Genomic DNA, 12,307 nt, shown 5'->3' on the forward strand with positions numbered 1-12,307 from the left:
GCAGTTATCCAAAAACTTATGGGTTTCTGCTCTAATCCTTTTCACCATTTATCTCTATTTAGGCTCTGGAAGCTAGCTTTCTAGTGTTCAGATAACCAAATCACACTAGCAGCCTCACTCTGCAATAGTCATTTCACAAAACTTGATTACTGTTTTGTGGTTTATCCTAATTTACATAAATGACAATGATATTCGAGAGTATGAGATGGTGTGACAAGCTTGGAGGGGCTACCACATTGCAGGCAATCTTCACATTAGTGTATAAAAAAAAGCAGCTAAACCTCTTATGCAAGTGAACTCCAGAATTGGAAAGAGTAGAAAGAGTATGACTTACAAAAAACAATTGGGAATAGTTTTAATTGTTCATGTGCTCTCTGTGGAGAGGAAAACATCCCGGAGCTGAGGGCAAACACTAAAAGTGGCTCTGGGGGCGTCAATTGAGTATATTCTGTGCTCCTCTGATATTTTAAAGGTATGAATAGCCAAAGCCAAAGCCTAAAGGTAATTTTACGGTTTATCTTATGAGCATCGAATATCGAAACATTAGAACCCGAAAATATGAAGGAAAATATACATACTATTTGTGGATGATGGGGTGGAACGGTTTATCTTATGAGCATCGAATATCGAAACATTAGAACCCGGAAATATGAAGGAAAATATACATACTATTTGTGGACGATGGGGTGGAGGTTTCATCTTTAGAATGACAAATTCAATGTCGGCTGGACTGAATGATTGACCTCTTATAGTATAAGATACCTGCATCAGTCACATAATATTGTCACTAAATTTCAGTTCTTACTTGAATTCTGATTTACCCTAGGAAATAGAGAAGAGAAGTCATCAATATGAACCTTTTGCATTAGAGCAAAGAACTTGATGTCATTTCTTGGAACTCCATATGCTCCTCTCGTTCATTGGGGGAATCGAGAGGGGATTTTGACTGTGGTCCTAACTGTAAGAAGGTTTGACCAAGTGGGTGTTTTGAGACAATCCTAACTGTAGGAAGGTTTGATCGCTCAATTTGTGGACCTCTCGTTCATTGGGGGAATCGAGAGGGGATTTTGACTGTGGTCCTAACTGTAAGAAGGTTTGACCAAGTGGGTGTTTTGAGACAATCCTAACTGTAGGAAGGTTTGATCGCTCAATTTGTGGACCTCTCGTTCATTGGGGGAATCGAGAGGGGATTTTGACTGTGGTCCTAACTGTAAGAAGGTTTGACCAAGTGGGTGTTTTGAGACAATCCTAACTGTAGGAAGGTTTGATCGCTCAATTTGTGGACCTCTCGTTCATTGGGGGAATCGAGAGGGGATTTTGACTGTGGTCCTAACTGTAAGAAGGTTTGACCAAGTGGGTGTTTTGAGACAATCCTAACTGTAGGAAGGTTTGATCGCTCAATTTGTGGACCTCTCGTTCATTGGGGGAATCGAGAGGGGATTTTGACTGTGGTCCTAACTGTAAGAAGGTTTGACCAAGTGGGTGTTTTGAGACAATCCTAACTGTAGGAAGGTTTGATCGCTCAATTTGTGGACCTCTCGTTCATTGGGGGAATCGAGAGGGGATTTTGACTGTGGTCCTAACTGTAAGAAGGTTTGACCAAGTGGGTGTTTTGAGACAATCCTAACTGTAGGAAGGTTTGATCGCTCAATTTGTGGACCTCTCGTTCATTGGGGGAATCGAGAGGGGATTTTGACTGTGGTCCTAACTGTAAGAAGGTTTGACCAAGTGGGTGTTTTGAGACAATCCTAACTGTAGGAAGGTTTGATCGCTCAATTTGTGGACCTCTCGTTCATTGGGGGAATCGAGAGGGGATTTTGACTGTGGTCCTAACTGTAAGAAGGTTTGACCAAGTGGGTGTTTTGAGACAATCCTAACTGTAGGAAGGTTTGATCGCTCAATTTGTGGACCTCTCGTTCATTGGGGGAATCGAGAGGGGATTTTGACTGTGGTCCTAACTGTAAGAAGGTTTGACCAAGTGGGTGTTTTGAGACAATCCTAACTGTAGGAAGGTTTGATCGCTCAATTTGTGGACCTCTCGTTCATTGGGGGAATCGAGAGGGGATTTTGACTGTGGTCCTAACTGTAAGAAGGTTTGACCAAGTGGGTGTTTTGAGACAATCCTAACTGTAGGAAGGTTTGATCGCTCAATTTGTGGACCTCTCGTTCATTGGGGGAATCGAGAGGGGATTTTGACTGTGGTCCTAACTGTAAGAAGGTTTGACCAAGTGGGTGTTTTGAGACAATCCTAACTGTAGGAAGGTTTGATCGCTCAATTTGTGGACCTCTCGTTCATTGGGGGAATCGAGAGGGGATTTTGACTGTGGTCCTAACTGTAAGAAGGTTTGACCAAGTGGGTGTTTTGAGACAATCCTAACTGTAGGAAGGTTTGATCGCTCAATTTGTGGACCTCTCGTTCATTGGGGGAATCGAGAGGGGATTTTGACTGTGGTCCTAACTGTAAGAAGGTTTGACCAAGTGGGTGTTTTGAGACAATCCTAACTGTAGGAAGGTTTGATCGCTCAATTTGTGGACCTCTCGTTCATTGGGGGAATCGAGAGGGGATTTTGACTGTGGTCCTAACTGTAAGAAGGTTTGACCAAGTGGGTGTTTTGAGACAATCCTAACTGTAGGAAGGTTTGATCGCTCAATTTGTGGACCTCTCGTTCATTGGGGGAATCGAGAGGGGATTTTGACTGTGGTCCTAACTGTAAGAAGGTTTGACCAAGTGGGTGTTTTGAGACAATCCTAACTGTAGGAAGGTTTGATCGCTCAATTTGTGGACCTCTCGTTCATTGGGGGAATCGAGAGGGGATTTTGACTGTGGTCCTAACTGTAAGAAGGTTTGACCAAGTGGGTGTTTTGAGACAATCCTAACTGTAGGAAGGTTTGATCGCTCAATTTGTGGACCTCTCGTTCATTGGGGGAATCGAGAGGGGATTTTGACTGTGGTCCTAACTGTAAGAAGGTTTGACCAAGTGGGTGTTTTGAGACAATCCTAACTGTAGGAAGGTTTGATCGCTCAATTTGTGGACCTCTCGTTCATTGGGGGAATCGAGAGGGGATTTTGACTGTGGTCCTAACTGTAAGAAGGTTTGACCAAGTGGGTGTTTTGAGACAATCCTAACTGTAGGAAGGTTTGATCGCTCAATTTGTGGACCTCTCGTTCATTGGGGGAATCGAGAGGGGATTTTGACTGTGGTCCTAACTGTAAGAAGGTTTGACCAAGTGGGTGTTTTGAGACAATCCTAACTGTAGGAAGGTTTGATCGCTCAATTTGTGGACCTCTCGTTCATTGGGGGAATCGAGAGGGGATTTTGACTGTGGTCCTAACTGTAAGAAGGTTTGACCAAGTGGGTGTTTTGAGACAATCCTAACTGTAGGAAGGTTTGATCGCTCAATTTGTGGACCTCTCGTTCATTGGGGGAATCGAGAGGGGATTTTGACTGTGGTCCTAACTGTAAGAAGGTTTGACCAAGTGGGTGTTTTGAGACAATCCTAACTGTAGGAAGGTTTGATCGCTCAATTTGTGGACCTCTCGTTCATTGGGGGAATCGAGAGGGGATTTTGACTGTGGTCCTAACTGTAAGAAGGTTTGACCAAGTGGGTGTTTTGAGACAATCCTAACTGTAGGAAGGTTTGATCGCTCAATTTGTGGACCTCTCGTTCATTGGGGGAATCGAGAGGGGATTTTGACTGTGGTCCTAACTGTAAGAAGGTTTGACCAAGTGGGTGTTTTGAGACAATCCTAACTGTAGGAAGGTTTGATCGCTCAATTTGTGGACCTCTCGTTCATTGGGGGAATCGAGAGGGGATTTTGACTGTGGTCCTAACTGTAAGAAGGTTTGACCAAGTGGGTGTTTTGAGACAATCCTAACTGTAGGAAGGTTTGATCGCTCAATTTGTGGACCTCTCGTTCATTGGGGGAATCGAGAGGGGATTTTGACTGTGGTCCTAACTGTAAGAAGGTTTGACCAAGTGGGTGTTTTGAGACAATCCTAACTGTAGGAAGGTTTGATCGCTCAATTTGTGGACCTCTCGTTCATTGGGGGAATCGAGAGGGGATTTTGACTGTGGTCCTAACTGTAAGAAGGTTTGACCAAGTGGGTGTTTTGAGACAATCCTAACTGTAGGAAGGTTTGATCGCTCAATTTGTGGACCTCTCGTTCATTGGGGGAATCGAGAGGGGATTTTGACTGTGGTCCTAACTGTAAGAAGGTTTGACCAAGTGGGTGTTTTGAGACAATCCTAACTGTAGGAAGGTTTGATCGCTCAATTTGTGGACCTCTCGTTCATTGGGGGAATCGAGAGGGGATTTTGACTGTGGTCCTAACTGTAAGAAGGTTTGACCAAGTGGGTGTTTTGAGACAATCCTAACTGTAGGAAGGTTTGATCGCTCAATTTGTGGACCTCTCGTTCATTGGGGGAATCGAGAGGGGATTTTGACTGTGGTCCTAACTGTAAGAAGGTTTGACCAAGTGGGTGTTTTGAGACAATCCTAACTGTAGGAAGGTTTGATCGCTCAATTTGTGGACCTCTCGTTCATTGGGGGAATCGAGAGGGGATTTTGACTGTGGTCCTAACTGTAAGAAGGTTTGACCAAGTGGGTGTTTTGAGACAATCCTAACTGTAGGAAGGTTTGATCGCTCAATTTGTGGACCTCTCGTTCATTGGGGGAATCGAGAGGGGATTTTGACTGTGGTCCTAACTGTAAGAAGGTTTGACCAAGTGGGTGTTTTGAGACAATCCTAACTGTAGGAAGGTTTGATCGCTCAATTTGTGGACCTCTCGTTCATTGGGGGAATCGAGAGGGGATTTTGACTGTGGTCCTAACTGTAAGAAGGTTTGACCAAGTGGGTGTTTTGAGACAATCCTAACTGTAGGAAGGTTTGATCGCTCAATTTGTGGACCTCTCGTTCATTGGGGGAATCGAGAGGGGATTTTGACTGTGGTCCTAACTGTAAGAAGGTTTGACCAAGTGGGTGTTTTGAGACAATCCTAACTGTAGGAAGGTTTGATCGCTCAATTTGTGGACCTCTCGTTCATTGGGGGAATCGAGAGGGGATTTTGACTGTGGTCCTAACTGTAAGAAGGTTTGACCAAGTGGGTGTTTTGAGACAATCCTAACTGTAGGAAGGTTTGATCGCTCAATTTGTGGACCTCTCGTTCATTGGGGGAATCGAGAGGGGATTTTGACTGTGGTCCTAACTGTAAGAAGGTTTGACCAAGTGGGTGTTTTGAGACAATCCTAACTGTAGGAAGGTTTGATCGCTCAATTTGTGGACCTCTCGTTCATTGGGGGAATCGAGAGGGGATTTTGACTGTGGTCCTAACTGTAAGAAGGTTTGACCAAGTGGGTGTTTTGAGACAATCCTAACTGTAGGAAGGTTTGATCGCTCAATTTGTGGACCTCTCGTTCATTGGGGGAATCGAGAGGGGATTTTGACTGTGGTCCTAACTGTAAGAAGGTTTGACCAAGTGGGTGTTTTGAGACAATCCTAACTGTAGGAAGGTTTGATCGCTCAATTTGTGGACCTCTCGTTCATTGGGGGAATCGAGAGGGGATTTTGACTGTGGTCCTAACTGTAAGAAGGTTTGACCAAGTGGGTGTTTTGAGACAATCCTAACTGTAGGAAGGTTTGATCGCTCAATTTGTGGACCTCTCGTTCATTGGGGGAATCGAGAGGGGATTTTGACTGTGGTCCTAACTGTAAGAAGGTTTGACCAAGTGGGTGTTTTGAGACAATCCTAACTGTAGGAAGGTTTGATCGCTCAATTTGTGGACCTCTCGTTCATTGGGGGAATCGAGAGGGGATTTTGACTGTGGTCCTAACTGTAAGAAGGTTTGACCAAGTGGGTGTTTTGAGACAATCCTAACTGTAGGAAGGTTTGATCGCTCAATTTGTGGACCTCTCGTTCATTGGGGGAATCGAGAGGGGATTTTGACTGTGGTCCTAACTGTAAGAAGGTTTGACCAAGTGGGTGTTTTGAGACAATCCTAACTGTAGGAAGGTTTGATCGCTCAATTTGTGGACCTCTCGTTCATTGGGGGAATCGAGAGGGGATTTTGACTGTGGTCCTAACTGTAAGAAGGTTTGACCAAGTGGGTGTTTTGAGACAATCCTAACTGTAGGAAGGTTTGATCGCTCAATTTGTGGACCTCTCGTTCATTGGGGGAATCGAGAGGGGATTTTGACTGTGGTCCTAACTGTAAGAAGGTTTGACCAAGTGGGTGTTTTGAGACAATCCTAACTGTAGGAAGGTTTGATCGCTCAATTTGTGGACCTCTCGTTCATTGGGGGAATCGAGAGGGGATTTTGACTGTGGTCCTAACTGTAAGAAGGTTTGACCAAGTGGGTGTTTTGAGACAATCCTAACTGTAGGAAGGTTTGATCGCTCAATTTGTGGACCTCTCGTTCATTGGGGGAATCGAGAGGGGATTTTGACTGTGGTCCTAACTGTAAGAAGGTTTGACCAAGTGGGTGTTTTGAGACAATCCTAACTGTAGGAAGGTTTGATCGCTCAATTTGTGGACCTCTCGTTCATTGGGGGAATCGAGAGGGGATTTTGACTGTGGTCCTAACTGTAAGAAGGTTTGACCAAGTGGGTGTTTTGAGACAATCCTAACTGTAGGAAGGTTTGATCGCTCAATTTGTGGACCTCTCGTTCATTGGGGGAATCGAGAGGGGATTTTGACTGTGGTCCTAACTGTAAGAAGGTTTGACCAAGTGGGTGTTTTGAGACAATCCTAACTGTAGGAAGGTTTGATCGCTCAATTTGTGGACCTCTCGTTCATTGGGGGAATCGAGAGGGGATTTTGACTGTGGTCCTAACTGTAAGAAGGTTTGACCAAGTGGGTGTTTTGAGACAATCCTAACTGTAGGAAGGTTTGATCGCTCAATTTGTGGACCTCTCGTTCATTGGGGGAATCGAGAGGGGATTTTGACTGTGGTCCTAACTGTAAGAAGGTTTGACCAAGTGGGTGTTTTGAGACAATCCTAACTGTAGGAAGGTTTGATCGCTCAATTTGTGGACCTCTCGTTCATTGGGGGAATCGAGAGGGGATTTTGACTGTGGTCCTAACTGTAAGAAGGTTTGACCAAGTGGGTGTTTTGAGACAATCCTAACTGTAGGAAGGTTTGATCGCTCAATTTGTGGACCTCTCGTTCATTGGGGGAATCGAGAGGGGATTTTGACTGTGGTCCTAACTGTAAGAAGGTTTGACCAAGTGGGTGTTTTGAGACAATCCTAACTGTAGGAAGGTTTGATCGCTCAATTTGTGGACCTCTCGTTCATTGGGGGAATCGAGAGGGGATTTTGACTGTGGTCCTAACTGTAAGAAGGTTTGACCAAGTGGGTGTTTTGAGACAATCCTAACTGTAGGAAGGTTTGATCGCTCAATTTGTGGACCTCTCGTTCATTGGGGGAATCGAGAGGGGATTTTGACTGTGGTCCTAACTGTAAGAAGGTTTGACCAAGTGGGTGTTTTGAGACAATCCTAACTGTAGGAAGGTTTGATCGCTCAATTTGTGGACCTCTCGTTCATTGGGGGAATCGAGAGGGGATTTTGACTGTGGTCCTAACTGTAAGAAGGTTTGACCAAGTGGGTGTTTTGAGACAATCCTAACTGTAGGAAGGTTTGATCGCTCAATTTGTGGACCTCTCGTTCATTGGGGGAATCGAGAGGGGATTTTGACTGTGGTCCTAACTGTAAGAAGGTTTGACCAAGTGGGTGTTTTGAGACAATCCTAACTGTAGGAAGGTTTGATCGCTCAATTTGTGGACCTCTCGTTCATTGGGGGAATCGAGAGGGGATTTTGACTGTGGTCCTAACTGTAAGAAGGTTTGACCAAGTGGGTGTTTTGAGACAATCCTAACTGTAGGAAGGTTTGATCGCTCAATTTGTGGACCTCTCGTTCATTGGGGGAATCGAGAGGGGATTTTGACTGTGGTCCTAACTGTAAGAAGGTTTGACCAAGTGGGTGTTTTGAGACAATCCTAACTGTAGGAAGGTTTGATCGCTCAATTTGTGGACCTCTCGTTCATTGGGGGAATCGAGAGGGGATTTTGACTGTGGTCCTAACTGTAAGAAGGTTTGACCAAGTGGGTGTTTTGAGACAATCCTAACTGTAGGAAGGTTTGATCGCTCAATTTGTGGACCTCTCGTTCATTGGGGGAATCGAGAGGGGATTTTGACTGTGGTCCTAACTGTAAGAAGGTTTGACCAAGTGGGTGTTTTGAGACAATCCTAACTGTAGGAAGGTTTGATCGCTCAATTTGTGGACCTCTCGTTCATTGGGGGAATCGAGAGGGGATTTTGACTGTGGTCCTAACTGTAAGAAGGTTTGACCAAGTGGGTGTTTTGAGACAATCCTAACTGTAGGAAGGTTTGATCGCTCAATTTGTGGACCTCTCGTTCATTGGGGGAATCGAGAGGGGATTTTGACTGTGGTCCTAACTGTAAGAAGGTTTGACCAAGTGGGTGTTTTGAGACAATCCTAACTGTAGGAAGGTTTGATCGCTCAATTTGTGGACCTCTCGTTCATTGGGGGAATCGAGAGGGGATTTTGACTGTGGTCCTAACTGTAAGAAGGTTTGACCAAGTGGGTGTTTTGAGACAATCCTAACTGTAGGAAGGTTTGATCGCTCAATTTGTGGACCTCTCGTTCATTGGGGGAATCGAGAGGGGATTTTGACTGTGGTCCTAACTGTAAGAAGGTTTGACCAAGTGGGTGTTTTGAGACAATCCTAACTGTAGGAAGGTTTGATCGCTCAATTTGTGGACCTCTCGTTCATTGGGGGAATCGAGAGGGGATTTTGACTGTGGTCCTAACTGTAAGAAGGTTTGACCAAGTGGGTGTTTTGAGACAATCCTAACTGTAGGAAGGTTTGATCGCTCAATTTGTGGACCTCTCGTTCATTGGGGGAATCGAGAGGGGATTTTGACTGTGGTCCTAACTGTAAGAAGGTTTGACCAAGTGGGTGTTTTGAGACAATCCTAACTGTAGGAAGGTTTGATCGCTCAATTTGTGGACCTCTCGTTCATTGGGGGAATCGAGAGGGGATTTTGACTGTGGTCCTAACTGTAAGAAGGTTTGACCAAGTGGGTGTTTTGAGACAATCCTAACTGTAGGAAGGTTTGATCGCTCAATTTGTGGACCTCTCGTTCATTGGGGGAATCGAGAGGGGATTTTGACTGTGGTCCTAACTGTAAGAAGGTTTGACCAAGTGGGTGTTTTGAGACAATCCTAACTGTAGGAAGGTTTGATCGCTCAATTTGTGGACCTCTCGTTCATTGGGGGAATCGAGAGGGGATTTTGACTGTGGTCCTAACTGTAAGAAGGTTTGACCAAGTGGGTGTTTTGAGACAATCCTAACTGTAGGAAGGTTTGATCGCTCAATTTGTGGACCTCTCGTTCATTGGGGGAATCGAGAGGGGATTTTGACTGTGGTCCTAACTGTAAGAAGGTTTGACCAAGTGGGTGTTTTGAGACAATCCTAACTGTAGGAAGGTTTGATCGCTCAATTTGTGGACCTCTCGTTCATTGGGGGAATCGAGAGGGGATTTTGACTGTGGTCCTAACTGTAAGAAGGTTTGACCAAGTGGGTGTTTTGAGACAATCCTAACTGTAGGAAGGTTTGATCGCTCAATTTGTGGACCTCTCGTTCATTGGGGGAATCGAGAGGGGATTTTGACTGTGGTCCTAACTGTAAGAAGGTTTGACCAAGTGGGTGTTTTGAGACAATCCTAACTGTAGGAAGGTTTGATCGCTCAATTTGTGGACCTCTCGTTCATTGGGGGAATCGAGAGGGGATTTTGACTGTGGTCCTAACTGTAAGAAGGTTTGACCAAGTGGGTGTTTTGAGACAATCCTAACTGTAGGAAGGTTTGATCGCTCAATTTGTGGACCTCTCGTTCATTGGGGGAATCGAGAGGGGATTTTGACTGTGGTCCTAACTGTAAGAAGGTTTGACCAAGTGGGTGTTTTGAGACAATCCTAACTGTAGGAAGGTTTGATCGCTCAATTTGTGGACCTCTCGTTCATTGGGGGAATCGAGAGGGGATTTTGACTGTGGTCCTAACTGTAAGAAGGTTTGACCAAGTGGGTGTTTTGAGACAATCCTAACTGTAGGAAGGTTTGATCGCTCAATTTGTGGACCTCTCGTTCATTGGGGGAATCGAGAGGGGATTTTGACTGTGGTCCTAACTGTAAGAAGGTTTGACCAAGTGGGTGTTTTGAGACAATCCTAACTGTAGGAAGGTTTGATCGCTCAATTTGTGGACCTCTCGTTCATTGGGGGAATCGAGAGGGGATTTTGACTGTGGTCCTAACTGTAAGAAGGTTTGACCAAGTGGGTGTTTTGAGACAATCCTAACTGTAGGAAGGTTTGATCGCTCAATTTGTGGACCTCTCGTTCATTGGGGGAATCGAGAGGGGATTTTGACTGTGGTCCTAACTGTAAGAAGGTTTGACCAAGTGGGTGTTTTGAGACAATCCTAACTGTAGGAAGGTTTGATCGCTCAATTTGTGGACCTCTCGTTCATTGGGGGAATCGAGAGGGGATTTTGACTGTGGTCCTAACTGTAAGAAGGTTTGACCAAGTGGGTGTTTTGAGACAATCCTAACTGTAGGAAGGTTTGATCGCTCAATTTGTGGACCTCTCGTTCATTGGGGGAATCGAGAGGGGATTTTGACTGTGGTCCTAACTGTAAGAAGGTTTGACCAAGTGGGTGTTTTGAGACAATCCTAACTGTAGGAAGGTTTGATCGCTCAATTTGTGGACCTCTCGTTCATTGGGGGAATCGAGAGGGGATTTTGACTGTGGTCCTAACTGTAAGAAGGTTTGACCAAGTGGGTGTTTTGAGACAATCCTAACTGTAGGAAGGTTTGATCGCTCAATTTGTGGACCTCTCGTTCATTGGGGGAATCGAGAGGGGATTTTGACTGTGGTCCTAACTGTAAGAAGGTTTGACCAAGTGGGTGTTTTGAGACAATCCTAACTGTAGGAAGGTTTGATCGCTCAATTTGTGGACCTCTCGTTCATTGGGGGAATCGAGAGGGGATTTTGACTGTGGTCCTAACTGTAAGAAGGTTTGACCAAGTGGGTGTTTTGAGACAATCCTAACTGTAGGAAGGTTTGATCGCTCAATTTGTGGACCTCTCGTTCATTGGGGGAATCGAGAGGGGATTTTGACTGTGGTCCTAACTGTAAGAAGGTTTGACCAAGTGGGTGTTTTGAGACAATCCTAACTGTAGGAAGGTTTGATCGCTCAATTTGTGGACCTCTCGTTCATTGGGGGAATCGAGAGGGGATTTTGACTGTGGTCCTAACTGTAAGAAGGTTTGACCAAGTGGGTGTTTTGAGACAATCCTAACTGTAGGAAGGTTTGATCGCTCAATTTGTGGACCTCTCGTTCATTGGGGGAATCGAGAGGGGATTTTGACTGTGGTCCTAACTGTAAGAAGGTTTGACCAAGTGGGTGTTTTGAGACAATCCTAACTGTAGGAAGGTTTGATCGCTCAATTTGTGGACCTCTCGTTCATTGGGGGAATCGAGAGGGGATTTTGACTGTGGTCCTAACTGTAAGAAGGTTTGACCAAGTGGGTGTTTTGAGACAATCCTAACTGTAGGAAGGTTTGATCGCTCAATTTGTGGACCTCTCGTTCATTGGGGGAATCGAGAGGGGATTTTGACTGTGGTCCTAACTGTAAGAAGGTTTGACCAAGTGGGTGTTTTGAGACAATCCTAACTGTAGGAAGGTTTGATCGCTCAATTTGTGGACCTCTCGTTCATTGGGGGAATCGAGAGGGGATTTTGACTGTGGTCCTAACTGTAAGAAGGTTTGACCAAGTGGGTGTTTTGAGACAATCCTAACTGTAGGAAGGTTTGATCGCTCAATTTGTGGACCTCTCGTTCATTGGGGGAATCGAGAGGGGATTTTGACTGTGGTCCTAACTGTAAGAAGGTTTGACCAAGTGGGTGTTTTGAGACAATCCTAACTGTAGGAAGGTTTGATCGCTCAATTTGTGGACCTCTCGTTCATTGGGGGAATCGAGAGGGGATTTTGACTGTGGTCCTAACTGTAAGAAGGTTTGACCAAGTGGGTGTTTTGAGACAATCCTAACTGTAGGAAGGTTTGATCGCTCAATTTGTGGACCTCTCGTTCATTGGGGGAATCGAGAGGGGATTTTGACTGTGGTCCTAACTGTAAGAAGGTTTGACCAAGTGGGTGTTTTGAGACAATCCTAACTGTAGGAAGGTTTGATCGCTCAATTTGTGGACCTCTCGTTCATTGGGGGAATCG

At 45.0% G+C, this 12,307-nt stretch overlaps 1 long non-coding RNA gene across 2 annotated transcripts; it reads right to left on the reverse strand.

Annotated features, from left to right (window-relative positions):
• LOC109849951 lies at window positions 10-912 on the reverse strand. 2 transcript variants are annotated; one of them, XR_002249286.1, is made up of 4 exons: window positions 858-912; window positions 670-762; window positions 335-495; window positions 10-119 (listed from the first exon to the last, which is right to left on the reverse strand). It is a non-coding gene; the product is annotated as an uncharacterized LOC109849951 (long non-coding RNA). The 2 variants fall into 2 exon arrangements; XR_002249285.1 differs by having other exon boundaries at window positions 10-495.

This window comes from Asparagus officinalis, chromosome 7, assembly GCF_001876935.1.
Source record: "Asparagus officinalis chromosome 7, Aspof.V1, whole genome shotgun sequence".
NCBI classification, from domain to species: domain Eukaryota; kingdom Viridiplantae; phylum Streptophyta; class Magnoliopsida; order Asparagales; family Asparagaceae; genus Asparagus; species Asparagus officinalis.